This window comes from Mesoplodon mirus (assembly GCF_964341445.2).
Source record: "Mesoplodon mirus genome assembly, chromosome: 17".
Classification (NCBI taxonomy): domain Eukaryota; kingdom Metazoa; phylum Chordata; class Mammalia; order Artiodactyla; family Ziphiidae; genus Mesoplodon; species Mesoplodon mirus.
The window spans coordinates 28,445,158-28,470,414 of NC_138993.1; positions in this window are offsets into that span (position 1 = coordinate 28,445,158).

Sequence of the window (25,257 nt, forward strand, 5' to 3'; positions counted from 1 at the left end):
CCAACCAAAAAATGGGCAGAATATCTAACTAGATATTTTTCCAAAGAAGACATACAGATGGCCAAAAAGCACTTTAAAAATGCTCAGCATCACTAATTATTAGAGAAATGCAAATCAAAACTACAATGAGGCATCACCTCACACTGGTTAGAATGGCCATCATCAAAAAGGCTACACCATAAATGCTGGAGAGGGTGTGGAGAAAAGGGAACCCTCTTACACTGTTGGTGGGAATATACATTGGTACAACCACTATGGAGAACAGTATGGAGTTTCCTTAAAAAAACTAAAAATGGAGCTAACATATGATCTAGCAATCCCACTCCCGGACGTATATCTGGAGAAAAAAAAATGGTCTGAAAGGATATATGCACCCCAATGTTCATTGCAGCCCTCTTTACAATAGCCAAGACATAGAAACAACCTAAATGTCCATTTACAGAAGAATGGATAAAGAAGACGTGGTCCATATATACAATGGAACGATACTCAGCAATAAAAACTAATAAAATAATGTTGGGACTTCCCTGGTAGCACAGTGGTTAAGAATCTGCCTGCCAATGCAAGGGACATGGGTTTTATCCCTGATCTGGGAAGATCCCACATGCCGTGGAGCAACTAAGCCTGTGTGCCACAACTACTGAGCCTGCACTCTAGAGCCCACGAGCTACAATTACTGAGCCCATGCACCATAACTACTGAAACCCACACACATAGAGCCCATGCTCTGCAACAGGAGAAGTCACTGCAATGAGTGGCCCATTCTGCAATGAAGTATAGCCCCTGCATGCCACAGCTGGAGAGAGCCTGTGTGCAGCAACGAAGATCCAACACAGCCAAAAATAAATTAACTAATTAAAAAAAAGAATAAAATCATACCATTTACAGCAATATGGGTGGACCTAGAGTTTATCGTACTAAGTGAAGTAAGTCAGATAGAGAAAGACAAATATCATATAATATTGCTTATATGTGGAATCTAAAAACATGATACAAATGAACTTATTTATAAGACAGAAACAGAGTCACAGATGCAGAAAACCCTAACCCTAACCAGCAGGGAAAAGGGGAAGAAGGATAAACTGGGACAACGGGATTGACATATACACACTACTATATATAAAATAGATTACAAATAAGGACCTACTATATAGAACAGGGAACTCCACTCAGTACTCTGTAGTGACCTATATAGGAAAGCAATCTAAAAAAAGATGTATATGTATAAATGATTCACTTTGCTGTACAGTAGAAATTAACACAGCATTGTAAATCAGCTATACATCAATATTTTTTTAAAACACGTATTTAAATGGATATTTAAATAAACATTAAATAACATTAAGTAAACAAAATAAGCATCCTCCAAAGAAGATATGCAAATAAGCAAAAAGCACAGGAAAAGATGCTGAACATCAGGTCTCAATACGGAAATGCAAATCAAAGTTGTTTATAACATACTACTTCATACTCACTAAGATGGTTTTTAAAATGGCAGAGACAATAAATATTACTGGCATGGATGTAGAGATATTTAAGCCATTATATGTTGCTTTCAGAAATATAAGATGATGCAGCCATCTTGGAAAATGTGTTTTCCAGTTCCTGTAAATGTTAAACACAAATTTACCACATGACTCAGTAATTTAATTTGTTTATTTTCATAATTTTCCAGTTGTATTGAGGTATAATTGCCAAATAAAATGAACATGGGAGTGCAGATGTATCTTCAAGATACTGATTTCAATTCCTTTAAATAAATATTCAGAAATGGAAATGCTGATTCATATCCTTCATAGGTAGATCTGTTTTAAAATTTCTGAGGAACCTCCATACTGTTTCCCATAATGGCTGTACCAATTTATATTCCCACCAACTGTGTATAAGGATTTTCTTTTCTCTACACGTTTACCAACATTTATTATCTCTTAGCTTTTTGATAATGACCAGCCTAAAAAGTGTGAGGTGATATCTCATTGTGTTTCTTTTAAATGAGATTATATGAAATCACGTGTGTGGAAACTTTTGAAAACTGTAATGCATTATAGAATTTAAAGAATCTCTCACTGTGGTTTTGGCTTGCAGTTACCTGATGATTAGGGATATTGGGCACTTTTTCATAGACCTGTGGGTTATTTGTATGTTTTCTTTGAAAAATGTCTATTTAGGTTCTTTGTTCATTTTAATCAGATTATTTATATTTTTAATATTGACTTGAGTGAGTTCCTTATATGTTTTTGATATTCAGTCATTATCAGATAAATGGTTTGCAAATATTTTCTCTGCCACTCCTGTAGACCCCCACTTCATTTTTTTTTTGTTTCCTTTGCCATGCAAATCTTTTCAGTTTGATGTAATCTCACTCATTTATTTCACTTTTGTTGCATGTGCTTTTCATGTTATGACTTAGCAATTTTAGGTGTATTCCCAATTTTAAGTATATTCCCAAGAGACCTGAAAATATATGTCCACACAAAACCTGAGCATGATTGTTAATATCACATTATTTGTAAAAAGCAAAGCATAGAAGCAAACTAAAAGTCCATCAATGGGTGAATGAATAAATGAATGAATGAAAAAGTGGTGTATCCATACAATGGAATATTATTCAGCCATAATATAACAAATTACTGCTACATGATAACACATGGATGATCCTTGAAAACATTCTATGTGAAAGAAGTCAACATCAAAGACAACATGTTGAATAATGACATACAAACGAAATGCCCAGAGTAATCAAATACATAGATAGAAGTACATTAGTAGTTGCCAGGTGTATGGAGGAAGATGGGGTGGGAATTAGGAAGTGACTGGTATAGGGTTTCTTATTGGGGTGACAAAAATGTTCTGTTTGTAGACAGTGGTGACGGCTGCACATCTTTATGAATATACTAAAGAGCACTGAATTGCACGTTTTAAGAAGCTCAATTTTATGCTCTTTGAATTATATTGCAATTTAAAAATGAGAAAAGAAAGGGTAAATAAACTAAAAATCATAGACCCAAACAGAAATTAGAAAGAAAACAAGAATTTTTTTACAACAGCAATGAAAACAGAGAATAGTTATTTAAGATATAAAACAACAAATTGCAGTATACCTTGTTTAGATAATCTTCAAAACAAATGAACTAAAAAAAGGCATTTTGGGGGCAATTACAGAAATTTTAATATAGCCACTAATTAGTTGATTCAGAAGAATTGTTATAAATTTATTTCACCATGATAATGAGATTGCAGTTATGTAAGAAAATGTCCTATTTCACAGAGTTTTATATTGAAATATGTAGAGATAAAATGTCATGATATCTTGGATTTGTTTTAAAATACTTCAGTAAAAAGAAAAAATAATAAATGTTTAAAAAATGAGTAATTTTTCCATCTAGGTTATGTAATCATGATGATTCATTTTACCATTGTCTCTACTTTTATGTTTCAAGATGTTTATAATAAAATGTTTTTTAAAATAACAAATGCTATGAAATTTAGATTGTGAAAGGATGTTAACATCTTGAATTTTACTGTATAAAATTTTTACCTCATTAACTATTTGTTTACTGTTTTAAGGCTCTAAGGTACCTGTTTCTATCAAATACATGAAAAATTATTATTACTCCTGAAAACCACAAGAAAAACATGTGCAATAAATAACCCTGATCTTAACATTGATCACTCATAAAACATACATAAACAATGTTTCTTGGAGTGACACTACTTTTAAAACTGAGGTCCAGACTTAGGTCTTTGACTTTAATAGCTCATTCTCCATACACAGTAATAACATGCTTTGTTTTATACCAGTTTATATATCAGTCTTAAGATTTTTGTATTGTTCGATCAAAATATACTTTTAAATCCATGGTGGCCTTAGACTTACCACTTCAATTCTATGCCTCAGATTTTACACCTGTACATTTGTTGTTGACAGAATATCCTGAAGATACAAATGCTAGTTAAGTGCTAATGGCAGTTATTACTGCCTTATCAATATTTCCCCAAATCCAACTAGGTCTCAAAAGTGTGTGTAAATTTCTGGGACTAGCTTTAAAACAAATTTATAGAGGATAAATTAAACTTTCCTTTCATTTTGGTGAATGTTTTTTTTTATTAAAATACACTAGTTTTTTTTAAGTATCAAAGTTCTGATTGCTTGGAAAATTTCTTTATCCTAAAAATAGATGCTCAGATACTAGCATAAAATTGTATGTACAATATTCTCTTCAGGAATGTCAAGCAATCAAAAGAAATGATTTCTTTCAAGTGCTGCATAAAGCCTGTCACCCCTTTCTTTCTGTACCTTTCTCTTGAACTATAGTTTATTCCTCTATCTGTTATTAGTTTTTCTTCAAAAGACATCAAATATACATTTTCCACATCACTATAATACCTCAATTCTTCATTCTTACAATAGAAATGGAACTGAGAATGTCTGTAAATGTTGCTCTTTCCTATCTCTAGCTTTTCTGCCAACATAAAACGTTTGCTCTTCACCATGTTAAAGAAACTCCTATATGTCTTAACAGTTTATGTGCATACAATTTTTCAAGAATATAATATAGCATGAAAATAGATGTGAGGCATTAACCTGAAGGAAAAAAAGAAAAAGAAAAATCCCAGTTACTGACACTTTTGGAAACATTTGTTTAAAATTCACTATGATCAAATATCTAAGGCATTGATTTATATATTAACTTTTTTATTAAGTTATTTAGTACTTGATTTTAATATAATGGCATTAATAACACTGAGGCCATTACCAAAAATGAGGTTTTATCATTATTATTGTGAGGAAATTAGAGGCAATAAAATCAGTTATTTATGTTATATTCAAACAGAGTAAAATGCCCAACCTATGAAATGTCTTACATATATATATATATATATATATATATATATATATATATATATATATATATGTTTGTGTTTATATGTATAAATGTTTATAAAAATAGAGACTTTTTTGAGAAAAACAGTGTACAAAATTACTAAGAAAAGTGGCCTGAATGAGAGATAGGAAAGTAAATATATAATATTCAATTAAGGTAATATAGCTCTGAATTTGGTATTTAGTTAGGTAATATTAAGAATAATACATCAAAGAAATTCTAACAAAAGATGCATTATTTAAAAAAGACACTCTATGTAAATGTAGCTGCTTAGAATATAAAATATTATTTCTACCTAACATAAAAGTCATATTCATGCCAGTAAGTATGGAGGTTTCTCTACGACAAAGACTGTAGCATATTAAAGATGGTAACATTCTTGATACTTCTCTAGTGAAGTATCCCCTCCAACCTGAGAGGACTCTGTAACTGTTTTGATCAATAGAATATGGCAGAATGAACATTGTACTAGTTTCCTTGCCCTGACCTTGAGTCTGACAGGGTCCACTTTCTGTGTCTTGAAAGACTTGCTCCTGAAACTTACAGCTCCTGTGTGAGAGGTTCAGTTACCTGGTAGAAAGAACATGTGCAGAGATACTGATACTACATGGAAAGCGAGCTGGACCCAGCTTTCTAAGCCTCTCTGCCAAGAGGCTAGTCATTTAAGTGAAGGCATCTTGGATCCTCCATACAAAACCAGCCATACGAGTCCAAACTCAGTCAAAATCATGTAGAGTAGAAGAATTAGCCACTATAGCTATTCATGTCACTGAACTACAAGATCATGAGCTGTAATAAAATTGTTGCTGGTTTCATCTGCAAAGTTTTGGGGTAATTAGTTATGCAAAAATAGAAAATCAGAACAGTGGCCAGATTCATTCAAACTTGCTGTTCTGCCATTTTCATTATGAAGCTTCTATACTAGTGTCCACATGACTGGCACCATGCCCACTATCATGTTTGGATAGTGCTCACCAGAAAGAGAAAAAAGCAAAGTGCAGGACACACCCTTTGCATGATGTCATAACAGGAATTTTGAAAACATGACTTAACTTCCACATGTGGAATTAGGAGAAAAATATTTTTGTATTTCTGCATTTAGGGCTTTCTGAACAGATCTTGAGGTCTGAACCAAAGACTTACATATTAATTTACAACAATATAGATATTTAAGACCCTGGAGAGCTTTACTTAACTCCAGATGTATTTGTGTGTATTTCAAGAGGCTTGAGACCAACAATCATGGAGAAATTACAAGTTTGTAAAACTGAGCACATAGCCTTATCTTCTATCTGGAGATATTTACTGACATATCTGTGTTCAAGTGGAGATTCTTCCCATTAAGTTTCAAGGTGATTCTCTCATAAGGGTAAAGGTAATAGATGCCTCTTTCCTCTGTACAAATACCTCATGTTCATTTTTTTGAGTGGTCCTATCGCAAAATGCAGATCTTTTATATATGTGTATGGTATTTAGTTCTTATCATGCCTACTCAGGGTAAAAAGTGGGTACAGAAACCACACTGATATTATTTGCTTGTAAGTAAAAATAGTCTGCTCCACTATAGAAACATTGCATGTGAACTCAGGACATTAATTAATATGCATATTAAAAACCTAATACACTTGTTAGTCAGAAATTAGCTAGAAGGTCATATCTTGCTCCAAAGATGACTGGGATATTTAACTCAGATACCAGCAAAGGCTAAACTCCTATTACTATGTAAAAAGGGAAAAATAACACTGAGGCAAAACTGGGAACATTGATCACAGTGTAGAATAGATATTTACAACTGTTAGAAACATGATATTTCACTGTGACAAAGCAATCCCTTTGTTAAGCTTTACTCTTGCAATTATCATAATTTACTATGTGTCATTGATTGAAACTACAATTTTCACATTTTCATATATATATATTTTTATAATTTTTTTGTGTGTGTGAGCTTTTCTTATCTGTGTTTCCTGCCAGTTTCTGTCTTGTCACCACACTAACCCATATTAAGTCTTTCACCATTAAGTATGATGTTGACTAAGTTTCTATGTTGCCCTCTATTAGGCTAAAGAAATTCCTTACTATATCTAATTTCCTAGGAATTATTATCAAGTCTGGACATTATTTTTTTTTTCCAAATGCTTTTCTAGCTGCATTAGGATGATTTTTAAGTCTATTAATAAGGTTAATTAATAATAACTTTAACATTAATAAGTTAAAATAATTAATCTGCTAATGTACAACAACCTTGTTTCATGAAATAAACCACACTTAGTCAAGATGTTTTTTGTTTTTGTTTTTTCGGGTTCTATTTTTTTTTTGTATTGTTGAACATAACTTGCTAAGATTTTGTTAAGAATTTTGGCACCTATATTTATAAAATATATTGATTTATAGTTTTATTTTCTTATAATGTCTTCATTTGGTTTTGGTATCAGAGTAATGTTCACTTCATTGAATGAATTTTCCCTGTTATGGTTAATTTTATGTGTCAAGTTGACTGTCTTAAGGGATTCCCAGATAGCCGATAAAACAATATTTCTGGATGTGTCTGTGGGAGTGTTTCTGAAAGGATTTTAGTATCTGATTCAGTAGACTGAGTAAAGAGATTCACCCTCTCTGATGTAGGCTGGTATCATTCAATCCCTTGGGGTCCTGAATGGAGCAAAACCGCTAAGGATGGCAAACTCTCTCTTCTTGAGCTGAGCCATCTATCTTCTCCTGCCTTCGGATATCACAGCTCCTGGATATCAGGGTTTTAAATTCTGGGACTTAAACCAGTGGCCCAATTCCCAGGCCTTTGGCCTCAGACTGAATTATACCACCAGCTTTTCTGGTTCTCCAGCTTGCAGATGGCAGACTGTGGGACTTCTCCCCCTCCACATTAATGTGCACCATTTCCTATATCATATATCTCCCTCTCTCTCTGTCCCTCTTTCTCTCTCTGTCTCTGTATTTCTCTCTCTATTGGATCTATTTCTTAAAGAACCCTGACTAATACAATTTCCTCCTCTAAAATTTCTGGGTAGGCTTGAGTAGAATTGCTCTTACGTCTTTTCCATATGTTTGGCAGTTTTTTCCAATGAAGTTATCTGAGTCTGGGGTTTTCTTTGTGGGAAACTTTTAATTACAAATTAAATTTTTCTTAAGATAAACAATTATTCTTGACTGAACCCTGGCAGTTTTGTCTTTCAAGGAATTTATCCAGAGAATTCGCTCATGGTCCAGTGGTTAGGACTCAGTGCTTTCACTGTCATGGGCTCAGGTTCAATCACAGCTGAGCAACTAAGATTCTGCAAGCAGTGCAGCACGACCAAAAAAAAAAAATGTAATTTATCCACATTTCCTCAGGTAAATTATGTTGTCATTTTCAATGTTGAAGTCTTATTCCAAAGTTTATGCCCTAAATTGTAGTATTCTTTTATCTATAATCCAAATAATTTTAATTTTTGTTTCAGTATCAGACATGCTTATTGTAGTTACAACTTGTATCATTGGTACAGTTGAAACTTATCCATAACATTTTTTCGAATGGATGTGTTTATACAATATTTTTGAAACAATTTAGGAATGGTATAGTATTCCTGGAATGTTCTTCACTCAGTTATCTTTCCAAACACTTATTTTAAGTATACATGCTTTGTGAAATCTTACCTATATTTCATTCCTGGTATATATATATATATATATATATATATATATATATATATATATATATATATATATGAGCACCTCATACATAACATGAATGCTAACACTTATAAAAGAGGAAATTGACAGTGACACAGTAATAGTGGGGGACTTTAACACCTCACTTACACCAATGGGAAGATCATCTAGACAGAAAATTAATAAGAAAACACAAGTTTTAAATGACACAATAGACCAGATAGATTCAATTGATATTTATAGGACATTCTAAATAAAAACAGTAGATTAAATTTTCTTTTCAAGTGCACAGGAAAACTTTCTCCAGGATAGATCACATCTTGGGGCACAAATCAAGCTTTGGTAAATGTAAGAAATGTGAAAACATATCAAGCATCTTTTCTGATCACAATGCTATGAGATCAGAGATAAATTAAAAGGAATAAAATGTAGAAAAATGTAAATAAATGCAACTGACAAAGGATTAATCTCCCAAATTTACAAGCAGCTCATGCAGCTCAATAACAACAACGCCAAAAAAAAAAAAATCCAAAAATGGGCAGAAGACCTAAATAGACATTTCTCCAAAGAAGATATACAGATTGCCACCAAACACATGAAAGAATGCTCAACATCATTAATCATTAAAGAAATGCAAATCAAAACTACAATGAGATATCATCTCACACCAGTCAGAATGGCCATTATCAAAAAATCTAGAAACAATAAATTCTGGAGAGGGTGTGGATAAAAGGGAACACTCTTGCACTGTTGGTGGGAAAGTAAACTGATACAGCCACTATGGAGAAGAGTATGGAGGTTCCTTAAAAAACTAAAAATTGAATTACCATATGATACAGCAATCCCACTCTTGGGCATATACCTAGAGAAAACCATAATTCAAAAAGACACATGCACCCCAATATTCATTGCAGCACTACAATGGTGAGGTCATGGAAGCAACCTAAATGCTCATAGACAGACAAATGGATAAAGAAGATGTGGAAATGAATGAAAAGTAAATGAAAGGAATGAAATTGGTTCATTTGTAGAGATGTGGATGGACCTAGGGACTGTCATAAAGAGTGAAGTAAGTCAGAAAGAGAAAACAAATATTGTATATTAACTCATATATATGGAATCTAGAAAAATGGTACAGATGAACAAGTTTGCAAGGCAGAAATTGAGATACAGATGTAGCGAACAAATGTATGGACACCTGGGGGGAAATCGATGGGAGGGGTGGGATGAACTGGCAGATTGTGATTGACATATATACACTAATATGTATAAAATAGATAACTAATAAGAACCTGCTGTATAAAAAATAAATAAATGAAATAGAATTTTTTTTAAAGTGGTTATCTTTGTTTATGAATGTGGAATTTGTGCTAGAGCTTTTGTAGCCTTTCAACACAGCTGAAGATTAAGAGAGGAATTCCAAGCATTCAGAGACACTAAGACAGAAGTTAATATCACTGGGCTTCCAGTTTGTGATATAACTGATCATTAAATTAAAAATTATAAAATTGATTAGGATCTGACCCTTTAAGCAAAATCAAATACCAATAGGAAAATTAACTGTGACTTCCTAAATTGCACATATTTCAATATACACTTTAAGAATATACATTCTTTAACATGATTATTATCTTTTTCATACCTACTTTACATTTCAGCCTCTATAGGGTTTCAGAGACTATTAATTGCCTAATAAAACATCTATCATCTCTTTCTCCTTTAGATAAAGAAAGCCCTGATTTTTAGGTAGGATATGTATCCCAGATCAAAAGACTATATTGCCAACCTGCTTTACATGTGACAATGTGACAACGTTATGATTTATTAATTACAAGCAAAACATATTTTACAACCTTGGAAAGGCTCCCAAAGAAAGCTGACTCAGCCAGAATGTGTCCTTCTTTGTACTTCACTCTTACCTTCTTCTTCAGTCATGTAATTCAGATATTATGGTTAGTATCCACCTGAGTTAAACTGTGAAGTGCCTTTGAGGATGGAAGCCATTCACCATATTTTCAGTTTATTTTTAAAATTTGTTTTTAGCTGTATCTTTTATAATCTCTTCAAAATCTATGATTTTTTTCTTCCAGTTCTTTTGAGATGTAAATGACATATAACACTGTGTAAGTTTATGGTGTACAGCCTTAAGATTTGACTTACACACATCATGAAATGATTTCCACAATAAGTTTAGTGAACAACCATCATCTCATATAGATACAGAATAAAATAAATAGAAAAAATTTCCTCATAATGGGAACTCTAAGTATTTTGTTTCAACAAATTTCATATATAACACACAGCAGTGTTAATTATATTAATCATGTTGTACATTATTTATCTTATAACTGGAAATATGTACTTTTGACTAACTTCATTCAATTCCCTCTCCTCAAATCTAATCTATTTTCCTATGAGTTTGTTTGTTTGTTTGTTCATTTGTTTTCTTTTGAAGTATAATTGACCTACAACACTATGTTAGTTCCTGGTGCACAACATAGTTATTCAATATTTTACACCTTTCAAATGATGACCGTAGAAAATCTAGTTACAATCTGTCACCATGCAAAGATATTATATAATTATTGACTATATTCCCACACTGTACTTTTCATACCCATGACTCATTTATCTTGTAACTGGAAGTTTGTACCTCTTATTTCTCTATCACTTGTTTCTCTCATCCCCCCCACCCACTCCCCTCTGGCAATCACATATTTGTTTTCTGTATCTGTGACTCCTGTTCTGTTTGTACTATGTATGTATATAGTATTAACTTTTCTTACATATAGCCAAAAACCTAAATAATGGATTAAAGAAATAGGATTTCTTTCTAAATGTATGAAGGTCCTTAAGTTGTCAGGCCATTATAATGCTTTCATGATGTTTTTTTGTCACCCAGGCTTCAATAATTTGTTCCTGCAATTTTGTGATTGACTATTGAAACCCAGGCTGTCTAGCAGAGTTTATGGAGAGAATGGGGAAAATATGAAAGTTTCAAATTGTTTTAAATGGGAAAATACTCTTTATTATTAAATATAATTATAATTATTATTTTATCAATATATGAGATATTGTAAAAAAAAAAACTTAGAACAATGCCAGACAAATAATAAGCACTGTGTAACAAATTGTTAAATAGATAAAACAAGTGGACAATTAAGTTGACAATTTATCCAGGAAATATTTTTCAGTTGTCTGTAAATGCCATGAATAGAGAGACTATCTTTCATTTAGGTTTTCTAAGTGATTTTGACCTGGCTAGTTAAATAAATGATAAAGGTCAGACAAACATACAGTATGCACAGACATAATATTAAGAAACTGAATTGCAATACAAAATGTATAAGTACATATAAGAAAACTACCCCAAGAAAAGAAAGTTGATAGGTTTAAATAATGTCTTCCTTCAAAGATGCTGACACTTTGACTTACATCAGAAAAGCCTTTTTAAGGGAAATGTCTTTTAAGCCATAAACACCATAAACTTAAGACTTGAAGGGATGTTCACAGCTGCATCATTTTGGAGGAAAAGTAAAATCCTATGTGCAATCTTTCATTAGTTTCTTTTCTATCACAAGTTCTAGCATCCAAAAAAAGCAGTGAACAATAAAAACAATGTTAAAACTCTTTGAAATAATTTACTTCATTTGTAATTTCTTTGGAAAAATTTAATTGTTATTCACATGGATAAAAAATTTTACATTTACACGGTATTTATAGCAATGTTAATTTTTCTCAATTGAAAATATTTCCTACATGTCATTTATCATTAATTTTTATTTATGGTCTGTTAGTTTCAGTCTAAGTGACAGTGCTCATATCCAAGCCAATTTCAAATAATTTCTTAATAAGTTTTTTGAGACATGGTATCAACTGATTTATTAAAGCCAACTTATATTACATCAAATGAATTAACACTGGTCCCTAATTATATCAAATAAACAATCTATTTTTTCTGACATTACTTATTTTCCATCATTTCTCCTATGCTGAGTTTTATTACATGGTATAACATTTCCATCTTTTCATTTTCTAAGTCTTTCATTTTCCTAAATATGTAGTTTTTGAAAATAATTTGTGTTGATGATTAACAAATTTTTGCTTATCTTCTTTGTTAAGAAATACAAATTTTATTTAGATATTCAAACTTCATTGGATTTAGGATATGTGTAATCTAGGCCCTAACTCAAGGGTGGAATTACAATTGTTATTGTCTAATCATGAAGTCCAATTCCACTTGGTGGTGAAAAAAAATATATATATATATGCAAAATATATTCAACAGTTTGAGCAATATTACTAAGGGGAATAATATTGAGAATATTCTTGGGAGTATTCCTTGTTTGTTGTAGGACATGCTCCTCTCCTGAATAAATATTTTAAGGTATACATATAATTCTGGTATTGCAGTGGTTTTCTTGAAACCATGAGAAAAGTTACATAGAAAACGTATGCTGAGAAGGGCAAGTTGAAAAAAAGAAAGAAATTTGAACTCCAAAAATAATTTTGAGCCCTGTATTAATCATAATGGAACTTTCTGATTTCCAGAATTTTGATATTGCTTAAAATAATTTTATTTGGATTTTTGTTATTGAAGCTGAGTACATTTTAAATATATTGCAGTAAAATATTTTTTTACAATCATTCTTTACCCAGAGAAACATTATTTTACAGCATAAAATTTTCTCAGAAAAAGGCAAACTAAGTGATCTACAAGTAACATACAGTATTTATGGTGTTCATCAATTTCAAAAGTCTGTAAGTTCAATAATATTGTAAAGCCTTTGCATTATAAAGATCTAATAAAATTATAGAATTTTGTTTTTGCTTTTTTTTAATTGAAGTATAGTTGACTTACAATATTATATTAGTTTTAGGTGTACAGCATAGTATTTATTTTTACAGATTGTACTCAATACAAAGTTAAAAAATATTGGCTATATCTCTATGTAGTAAATTACATCCTTGTAACTTATCTATTTTATACCTAGTAGTTCGTACCCCTTAATCCTTCTCACCTATTTTTCCCTTCCCCCAACACTCGCCCCTCTGGCAATCACCAATCTGTTTTCCCTATCTGTGAGTCTGTTTCTGTTATATTTGTTCATTCATTTGATTCTTTAGATTTCACATAAAAGTGAGAACATACAGGTTTTTTTTTTCTTTCTCTACCCTTTCCTAGCACCTGGTGGGGGACAGTGGCTGGCAGGTGGGGAGGGAGAGACTTCAGTGGCGACTCCACCCTCTGTGTGTCACTCAACAGTGTCACCATGCTTCCACGGCAGTCTGGGTTTCCTCCACAGGTATTCCTGGTTATGGATTTCCTCCCCCTCCATCCCCTCAGGCTGTCTCCTCACAGCCAACAGCAGTCTTACCACCGGGTTTGCTCTCCAATCCCCACACTCCAATCCCAGCCCTCATGTGCACCAGCAGACACATGTCCCAGTCTGGGGTGCAGGGCTATGGCATGGACAATCTGTGTATTTCTCACTCAGTCCTGTCTGCCACAGACTGGCCGTTTCACCCTCCTACAACAGCCTCATATGCCTCCCTTCTGCCCCAACTGATTTCCTCATCAGTGATGGGGTTTCCCCCAATGCAGAAATCTCTCCTCTGCTTCATCTCTCCCCTGGGGCTCAGGTCCCATCCTGCATCCTCTCTTCTACTTTCTCCCTTCTTTCTTTCATTCTACCCAGTTATTCAGGTATCTTTCTTGTCCTTTCCAATGTCCAAGGTCTTCTGTTAGTGTTCAGCTGGTGTTCTGTGAGATTTGTTGCACCTGTAGATGTATTCTTTTTTTTTTTTTTTTTTTTTTGTGGTACACGGGCCTCTCACTGTTGTGGCCTCTTCCATTGTGGAGCAGAGGCTCTGAACGTGCAATCTCAGTGGCCATGCCTCATGGGTCCAGGTGCTCTGTGGCATGTCGGATATTCCCGGACTGAGGCACGAACCCATGACCCCTGCATTGGCAGGTGGACTCTCAACCACTGTGGCACTAGGGAAGCCCTGTAGATGTATTCTTGATGCATTTTTGGAGAGAAATGGACTCCACGTCCTCCTACTCCTCTGCTATCTTGAAAACCTTCCAGAAACTTTATTTAATGTATTTATGAAATTTAAATCTAACATTTAAGTTTCTCACTTCAGAAACCATAGCAAAGCAGCTAAACTGCTCAGGCATCTCCAGGTTCTCATGGTAAAGAGTGCAGAAAAAAAAACATTTGTTTCTGGCAGAGGGAAGGGTAAAAAACATATTTTTTTACGTATTCCAAGAGCATTTTCCTTAACAAAGTCCCAATCAGCCAGAGTAAAACTTAGCCAGAACCGTATTTTAACTTGGCTGAGAGAAAATTACCCTTTCCATTACACACTAGCTTTTCTGTATTAACTAAAACAATAAATAAATAAACAAACAAACAAATAAATAAATAAATAATAAGAAACATTTGTGAAGTTTGGAGCCCAAGAATATACGGCCACTAGAAGACTGAGATTTAATCATAAGGTTATAGAACATTACACTTCCCCAAATAATTTACTACCACATCTACAGGGCTTTCATATAACTGAACTACAGCCCAAAGACCTACAAGATGAAGACTCTGTCTAAGGAGGAAGGGTATTTAGGGAATCCAAAGAAAATTATATCAGAACACAAGAGGAATTAAAGCCTCTGCCACAGTTACAGGAAACATTAAACACAGCTTAACTCGTAGCCAGATTAAAATAAAACTTCAAGCTCAGTCAAAAAGTCAGCAAGCTCTTCTTTGCATATAAACAAAAGGGGTCTAAAATTTGTATGGAAGGACAAAAGACCCTAAATAACAAACACAATATTGAGGAGGAAGGGCAAAGTTGGAGGAGTGACATTACCCAACTTCAGCAGTTAATAAAAAAAACAACCAAAATGGAGACAAATTAGTATAGGAAATATAATAGAGTAATAGGTCAGTGGAACAAAATAGAGTGTCCAGCAATGTACTCACAGTACTGATTTTTGAGAAATGTACAAAGGACTTCAAAGGAAATGGATATTCTTTTCAATAATAGTACTAAACATTTTTTCTTGGAAGTCCACATGCAAGAAATAAATCAATCAACTGATTAAAAATTTAAGCAAAGATGTTAAACTCTTTATAAAAAATAACTAAAAATGAAACAATGGATTATAGGTTTAACTTTTTAAATTCAGTATTATAAAACTTACAGGAGAAAAAGAGATAATATCTAGTTACCTTGATATAAAACATAATGTATGTTATAATATAATATAATCCATAATCCCTGATATAACACACTGATAAATTGGTTTATATTAATAGTTAAAACTTCTGCTATATGAAAGAAACTGTTAGAAGAATAAAAAGATTACTAGAAAACTGGAGAAATATTTGTAAGTATACATTTAAAAAGTATTTGTATCCAAAATATACAAAGATTTCTTAAAACTCAAAATGAAACAAAAGACCAATAAATAATTATGAAAAAGATGTAAACAGATACTTCACCAAAGAAGATATACTGATTAATTGTCTATGAAGAATTGTTCAATGTTATTTTTCATCTGGGGATTGCCAATTAAAAGAACAATAAAATACCACTTTATATCTATTAGATTGGCTAAAATAAAAAAATCAATACCAAATGCTGACAAGGATATGGAACAGCAAAACTCTCATTCATTGCTGGTTGGAATGCAAAATGCTACAGCCACTTTGGGTGATATTTTAGCAATTTCTTGCAAAGCTAAACATATTCTTTTCATGAAATCCAACAAAGGTGTCACAGGCTATTTATCTAATTGTTTTGAAGACATGTTCACACAGAACCTGCATGCAAAGTTTTATGTCAGATATATTCTGTTTTATTTTTATTTATTTTTTTAAATTCATTTATTTATTTTTGGCTGTGTTGGGTCTTCGTTTCTGTGAGAGGGCTTTCTCTAGTTGCAGTGAGTGGGGGCCACTCTTCATCGCGGTGCATGGGCCTCTCACTATCGTGACCCGTGTTGCTGCGGAACACATGCTCCAGATGCACAGGCTCAGTAGTTGTGGCTCACAGGCCCAGTTGCTTGTGGCATGTGGGATCCTCCCAGACCAGTGCTCAAACCCATGTCCCCTGCACTGGCAGGCAGATTCTCAACCACTGCACCACCAGGTAAGCCCCTCAGATATAATCTTAATTGCAAACAACTGGAAACATCCAAGGTATACTTTAATAGATGAGTAGATAAATTTTAGTACATCTGTATAATGGAATATTATTCAGTAATAAGAAAAATGAGCTCTCAAGCTTCAAAAAATCCTCAAAAGAACCTTAATGAACATTAATTAAATATTTCTAAGTGAAATAATCCAGTTTGAAAAGTCTAAATAGTATATAATTCCAATTATATGATACTTTGAGAAAGGAAAAACATACTGACATAGTAAGATCATCTTGTAAGGATGTACTTACATTAATGTGAGCAATTAAAAAAAAAAGTCACTTAGGAGGTTGGGGAAGCCCAGAACAGAGAATACAATTTTATTACAATGGATGAAAGCAAACAAACAATCCAACCAACAAATCTCATCTAAAGGGTGTATGGGGGATGGGAGGAGGACAATTGGAAATAACTGGAAATGAATGGAGTCTGTAAGACTAAAAGCACATATGCACTCCATTCTAGTTGACAAAGATGTTTTTCATGGTGTACAGGTTTAGAATTTTGATACTGCTATATATGAATACTAGAATCAAAGCATTATTTAAATGGATGATCTATGGTGAAAGCTAAGTTTCTCTCTCTTAGAGTGGGAATTTACAGATAAGCAAGAGGAGAAGTTTAGAAATGTCCATGTGGTAATAGGCTAGAATTTGAAATGTCAGAAGGAATTCACATTTAGCTTAATCTAGATACTTATATAAAATAATATTTATACTTATGTGCACATGCACAGTTTGGTATACACACATATATTTCTGTGCCCTGTCATCTGAGAGGACTAAAATAAATAATACTCCAGTAGCAGCAAGCACTGCTAACATCTATATCTTGAATTCTCATACCTTTTTCTAATGAAATAAATCAATGTTCCTTAGACTAACCGTTGATTCTAGGACTGGGACAGGAAATGCATATGATGAGTATAAATTATCTTGTAGGGTCAGAAAAAGCTAAGTACTCAAAAAAGACAACCCATGCACACATGCAAACTCAGGCACGCATTGATGGGTGCATGTCAAATGAGCACAGGAGCCAGATGAAATACCTCTTAATGGTCAAAACTGAAAGAATTTGAACAAATATGCAAAGAAGCAGTGGATTGTCATCCAAAGTATAAAATAGCTATCTATCTATTCATATCTATATAGTTATATTTTTATATATAATAACTATATATATACATAACTTTTAAAAAATTAGAAAAAAACAAACCAAAGCCAACAATATATAAAATAATAACAAACCATGACAAAATGCAGTTTCTCCTACAAATGCAGGGTTGATTTAGCATTTTAAAGTCAATAAATATAATAATATTAACAACAGACAGAAATATAAAACCATATGATTCTCTCAATATATGTAGAATAAATAATGTAACTAAATGGAACATCCATTCTAAAAAAAAAAAAAAAAAAAAAAAACTTCTAGCGAACTTGGAATAAAAAGAAACTTCTTTACTGAATAATGGACATCCTGGGAAAAGCCAGAGATATCACTATATTTACTTGTGAAACCTGAATAACTTTGCCTTAAATAGAGGAACAACACAATTACGTCTGACCTCAAAACTGCTACACAAATTGTCTCACAAGATCTACCTAGCAAAATAAGCAAAGAAAAAGAAATAAAAATCATGCACAGTGGGACTTCCCTGGTGGTACAGTGATTAAGAATCTGCCTGCCAATGCAGGGGACATGGGTTAGATCCCAGGTCCGGGAAAATCCCACATGCCATGGAGTAACTAAGCCCGTGTGCCACAATTACTGAGCCTGCACTCTAAAGCCCATGAGCCACAGCTACTGAGCCCGTATGCTGTAAATACTGAAGCCTGTGCACCTAGATCCCATTCTTTGCAATGAGAGAAGCCACCAAAATGAGAAGCCCGCACACTGCAATGAAGAGTAGCCCCCACTCGCTGCAACCAGAGAAAGCCTGTGTACAGCAATGAAGACCTAACAAAGTCAAAAATAAATAAATAATTTTTTATTAAAAAAAAAAATCTAACCATGCAGATTTGATTGGATGAAGTAAACTCTATTTGTTCATGGACAAAGTGATTATTTACATAGAATACCTGATTTAATATTTAAAACTAATAAGAAATAATGAGTGATTTTAGCAAGATTATAATACACATGGTCAATAAAAAATTGTATTTCTATATACAAGAAGAAATGAAAAATGAAAATTAAAAGGAAATACTACTCACAATAGAATTAATATAGGGAGACATTTAGGGATATATTTGGCAAGAATGTCAAAAATCTGTACACTGAAAAATTTAAAACACTGCAGAGAAATTAAATAAACATTTGAGAAAATAAAGAGATATGTTATGTTCATTGAATGGAAGACTCAAAATTGTTCAGGTGGCAGTTCTCTGCAAAATGATCTGCAGATACAACAAAATCCCAAATTAAATGGAATTGCAAAGGTCTCAGAATAGCCAAATCAACTTTGAAAATGATAAAGCAAATTTGGAGAACTAACAGTACTTAATTTCAAGACTCTTAAAAGTTAGTGAAACCAAAATATTTTGGTACTGGAATAATCATAGATGAATTGAACAAAAGAGAGTACAAAAATAGATATTCATGAATAGACAACTTACTTTTTTTTTTTTAAACATCTTTTTTGGAGTATACTTGCTTTACAATAGTATGTTAGTTTCTGATTTATAACAGAGTTAATCAGTTATACATATACATATGTCCCCATATCTCTCCCTCTTGCATCTCCCTCCCTCCCACTCTCCTTATCCGACTCCCCTAGGTGGTCACAAAGCACCGAGCTGATCTCCCTGTGCTATGTGGCTGCTTCCCACTAGCTATCTATTTTACATTTGGTAGCATATATATGTCCATGCCATTCTCTCACTTTGTCCCAGCTTACCCTTCCCTCTCCCCATATCCACAAGTCCATTCTCTAGTAGGTCTACATCTTTATTCCCATCTTGCCCCTAGGTTCTTCATGACCATTTTTTTTCTTTTTTTCTTTTTTCTTTCTTTTTTTTTTTTTTTTTTAGTTTCCATATATATGTGTTAGCATACGGTATATGTTTTTTCTCTTTCTGACTTACTTCACTCTGTATGACAAACTCTAGGTCCATCCAACTCACTACAAATAATTCAATTTTGTTTCTTTTTTTGGCTGAGTAATATTCCATTGTATATATGTGCCACAACTTCTTTATCCATTCATCTCTTAATGGGCACTTAGGTTGCTTCCATGTCCTGGCAATTGTAAATAGAGCTGCAATGAACATTTTGGTACATGACTCTTTTATAATTATGGTTTTCTCAGAGTATATGCTCAGTAGTGGGATTGCTAGGTTGTATGATAGTTCTATTTTTAGATTTTTAAGGAACCTCCATAGTGTTCTCCATAGTGTCTGTATCAATTTACATTCCCACCAACAGTGCAAGAGGGTTCCCTCTTCTCCACACCCTCTCCAGCATTTATTATTTGTAGATTGTTTTGATGATGGCCATTCTGACCAGTGTGAGATGATATCTCATTGTAGTTTTGATTTGCATTTCTCTAATGATTAATGATGTTGAGCATTGACCCACCTCCTAGAGAAATGGAAATAAAAACAAATAGGACCTAATGAAACTTAAAAGCTTTTGCACGCAAAGGAAACCATAAACAAGACTAAAAGACAACCGTCAGAATGGGAGAAAATATTTGCAAATGAAGCAACTGACAAAGGATTAATTTCCCAAATGTTCAAGCAGCTCATGCAGCTCAATATCAAAAAAAAAAAACAAAAAAAAAACAAAAAAAAACAAGCAACCCAATCCAAAAATGGGCACACGACCTAAATAGACATTTCTCCAAAGAAGATACACAGATTTCCAACTAACACATGACCACTTACATTTGACAAAGGTACAATGGCAAGTAAATGGGGAAAGGAAAATGTTTTCAACAATTTTATGAGATTAAATGAATATTTGTATGGAAAAACAATGAAGGTGGAATTCAAGATAATGGAGTAGGAAGTCCCTGAGCCCACCTCCCCCCATGAGTACATTATTAACACAACTACATATAGAGCAACTCTTGTGAGAATGATTTGAAGACTAGAAGAACAGCTCTTCTATAATCAAGGCTGTTAAGAAAGAACCAGACAAAGTTCTGGTAGGAGGATAGGAGAAGCTATCTAGTTAGGACTCACACTGCTAGTGGGTGACCCAGAAGAGGAAGGGGAGATCTCAGCCTCAGGGACCCTCCATAAGAAGCAAGGGGTTTGAGCCCCATATATGCACTTCAGCCCTAGGGTCCAGAACCAGAAAAAATGAACTCCCTTAGCTGGTTTGAAAACCAATGAGGCTCACAGGAGAAGAGTAAGAAACCAAGAGTGGACTCCTGAAGAATACATGCACAGACTTGCTTTCTCCCAGCCCCAGAGCAGAGGTAGAAGATTGAAAACACTCTGGTGCTCTGGTCACCCTGCAGGACTACCTCACTGTGCCCTCCAGATGACACCAGACTTCTGCTTCAGCCCCTACTGATCCAGCACTGCTCCCCACTATATCACAATTACAACAAGCACATAGAGTAGGGAAAAGCAGAGCCATTGTTCTGGCTGGGTGATTTTCATTATTCTGTTTTCCAGGTAGCTACTGCATTCTTCTGTATCACCTAATCTTCTGATAATCATTTCTAATGTTTTTTTTTTCAGGTATTGTATTCCTCAGCTCTGATTGGGGTGTTTTATATGTTTTTTAGTTCTTTGTTGAAGTTCTCACTGTGTTCCTCTATTCTTTTTTCCCCTGAGTTCAGTGAGCATTTTTTATTATTATTGCTTTGAAGTCTTTAGCAGGGAAATTATTTATCTGTTTTATTAGAGGCAGCTCAGAAGTGTGGCTCCAAACTCTTGAGTCGAAACCTGCCCCTGTCCAAGATGCAGACTCTTATTGCCACAGGGAAAGGAGTGGATCCAGCTTAGAAGTGTAGCTCCAAGTCCTCTGGCCCTGGCCATGCCCCCAACCAAGATAGTAACTGCTATCACAGAGAGGAGAAGACAACAGACTAAGGGATCCTACTCCAGCCCCGCAGGCCATGACCCTGCCCTTAATATGACAGTAACTGCCATTGAGCCTAGGAGAAGCCCTGACTTGCACCTGATTCCAACTTTAGCCTCTCAGACTCCAGCCCAAATCTCCCACAAAAGGAGTGAAAGCTAGTGCATCCTGGAGGAAGATACAGCTTATGCTCACTTCAGATCCAGACTCCCATCAGACCCACAGGTCACTCATAGTTGGCATAGAGAGGTTCCCACACAAGGACAAGCCTTCAAGACTGGGATAGTTAACTGTTTTGCCTAATTTCATAGACAGCCAGAGAAAGTAAAACAAAAGAAGAGAGAAGAAAGGTTCAAAGGAAAGAACAAGACAAAACCTAGCAGAAAAGAAAAAAACTAATAAAACAGATAAATAATTTCCCTGCTAAAGACTTCAAAGCAACAGTAATAAAATGCTTACTGAACTCAAGGAAAAAAAAAATAGAGGAACACAGTGAGAACTTCAACAAAGAACTAGAAAATATAAAGCAGAGCCAAACAGAGCTGAAGATTACAATAACTGAAAAGAAAAATACACTAGAAATAATTAACAGAAGATTAGGTGATACAGAAAAATGCAGAAGTTACATGGAAGGAAGAATAATGGAGATCACCCAATCAGCACAATGAAAACAAACAAAATATTTTAAAATAAGAATAGTTAAGGGACATCTGGAACAACATCAGGTGTACTAACATTTGTGTTTAGGGCTCCAGAAGGAGAGCCTATTGGTGTTGGGAAAACTGGACAGCTACATGGAAAATAATAAGATTAGAACATTTTTTCACACCATATACAAAAATAAACTCAAAATGTATTAAAGACCTAAATGTAAGACTGGAAGCCATAAAACTCCTAGTAGAAAACATAGGCAGTACACACTTTGATGTAGGTCATAGTCATATATATATATATATATATATATATATAGATAGATAGATAGATAGATAGATAGATAGATAGATCCATCTCCTCAGGCAAGGGAAACAAAAGCAAAATAAATAAATCTTACTTAATCAAACAAAAGCTTGTCCACAGTGAAGGAACCCACCAAAAGAAAAAAAAGGAAAAGCTTACTGAATGAGAGAAGTTATTTGCAGATGATATGCCTGATAAAAAGTTAATATTCAAAATATGTAAAGAACATATACAACTCTATATCAAAAAATAACTCAATTGAAAAATGGATAGAGGACACAAATAGGCATTTTTCCAAAGAAGACAAATGACCAAAAGGCTCATGAAAAAGTGCTCAACATCACTAATCATCAGGGAAATGCAAATTAAAACCACAATGAGATATCACCTCACACAAGTCAGAATGGCTATCATCCGAAAGACAAGAAAGTGGAGAAAAGGGAACTCTAGTAAACTACTGGTAGGAGTGTAAATTGGTATAGCCACTATGGAAAGCAAGATAGATGTTCCTCAAAAAAATTAAAAATAGAAGTATTGTATGGTCCTGTATTTACACTCCTGGATATATATTCAAAAAAAGAAAGAAAAAAAAAATCCAAAACCACTAATTCAAAAAGATACATGCATCCCTATGTTCATAGCAGCATTATTCACAATAGCCAAGATATGAAAGCAATTTAAGTGCCTATAAACGTATGAATGGTTAACAAATAAGCGGTATAGATAGATAAATGTATGGATAATATATGTATATATGATGGAAAATTTCTCAGCCATAAATAATAAAAAAAATTCCATTTGCAATCAAGTGTATGGACCTGGAAGTTATTATGCTTAGGGAAATGTCCGACAGATAAAGACAAATAGTGTAGGCTTTCACTTATATGAGGAATCTGAAGAATAAAACAAATGAACAAATGTAACAAAACAGAAACAGCCTCAGAGATACAGAGAACAAATTAGAGGTTTACCAGAGGGGAGTAGGGTGTGGGAAAGTGCAGGATAAGTGAAGGGGATAAAGAGGTACAATCTACTAGGCATAAAATAAGTTACAAGGGTGTAATATAAAGCACAGAGAATATAGTCAATATTTTATAATTTTATATGATGTATAATCTAGAAAAATATTGAATCACAGTGTTCCACATCTAAAACTAATATAACATTGTAAGTCAATTATACCTAATTTTAAAAAAATGTAGACAAATCTCTTACATCATACAAACAAAAAATTAAAGCTTTGAAACAAATCATGGACTGCAATGCAAAACCTCAAGCTATAAGATGTGTAAATAAACACATAAGAAAAAACATTGAGTCATTTAAAGATACAAAAAATATTATCCATAGAAAAAATTGATAAATTACACTTCATCAAAATTAAAAATAGATCTATTTGAAATACAATTCTAAGAATATGAAAAACTAGCTACTAACTCAGAAGAAATACTTGAAAATCATATATTCAATACATGACATGAAAACCAATCATATGAACACTCCTCAAACTCAATAATAGAACAAATAGAAAGAGGGCAAAAGGTTAGAACAGGGGCTTCACTGGTGGCGCAGTGGTTGAGAGTCTGCCTGCCAATGCAGGTTTGTGTCCCGGTCCGGGAAGATCTCACATGCCACAGAGTGGCTGGGCCCATTAGCCATAGTCACTGAGCCTGTGTGGCTGGAGCCTGTGCTCCACAACGGGAGAGGCCACAACAGTGAGAGGCCTGCGTATTGCAAAAAAAAAAAAAAAAAAAAGTTAAAACAGGACTTGACCAGAGAAGATATTTCAATAGCAACTAAGCACTTGTAAAGATGCTCACCATCATTATTCATTAAGGAAATGCAAATAAATCCCCCAATGAGATGCTACTACACAACTATTAGAGTAGTTACAATTTTAAAACACTGACTATACTAAGAGGGCACGTATATGAAACTCTCATACATTGCTGAAAGGAATGTAAAGTGAAAGTAATCTATTAGAAATTAGTTGGGCAGTCTCAAAAAAATAAACATATACATATTATATGATCCAGTCATTCATTCCTAGGCATTTATGCACGAGAAATAAAAGCATAGACTTATAAAGAGACTTGCATAAAGATAATGTATATAACAATTTTATTTGTGATAGCCCAAAACTGGAAATATTCCATTAACAGTTGAGTGGACAAAAATCCACATTATTCACACATGATAAATTACTATTTAGCCATAAAAGGAGTGAATTAGTGACCCATTACAACACAGATGAAGCCCAAAATAATTTTGCTGAGTGAAAATAAACAAATAAAGAATGCATACCATAGGATTCCATTGATATAAAACTCGAGAAAATGTAAAAGAACCTATAATGAAAATTAACATGTTAATAGTTGCCTTGGCACAGGGTAGGAAGGGAGAAGGTAAAATAGGATATGGGGAAGCATCGGAAAAATCTAGATACATTCATTATCTTTCTTGTATCATTGATGGTTTCATGGGTATAAACGTACGTCAAACTTT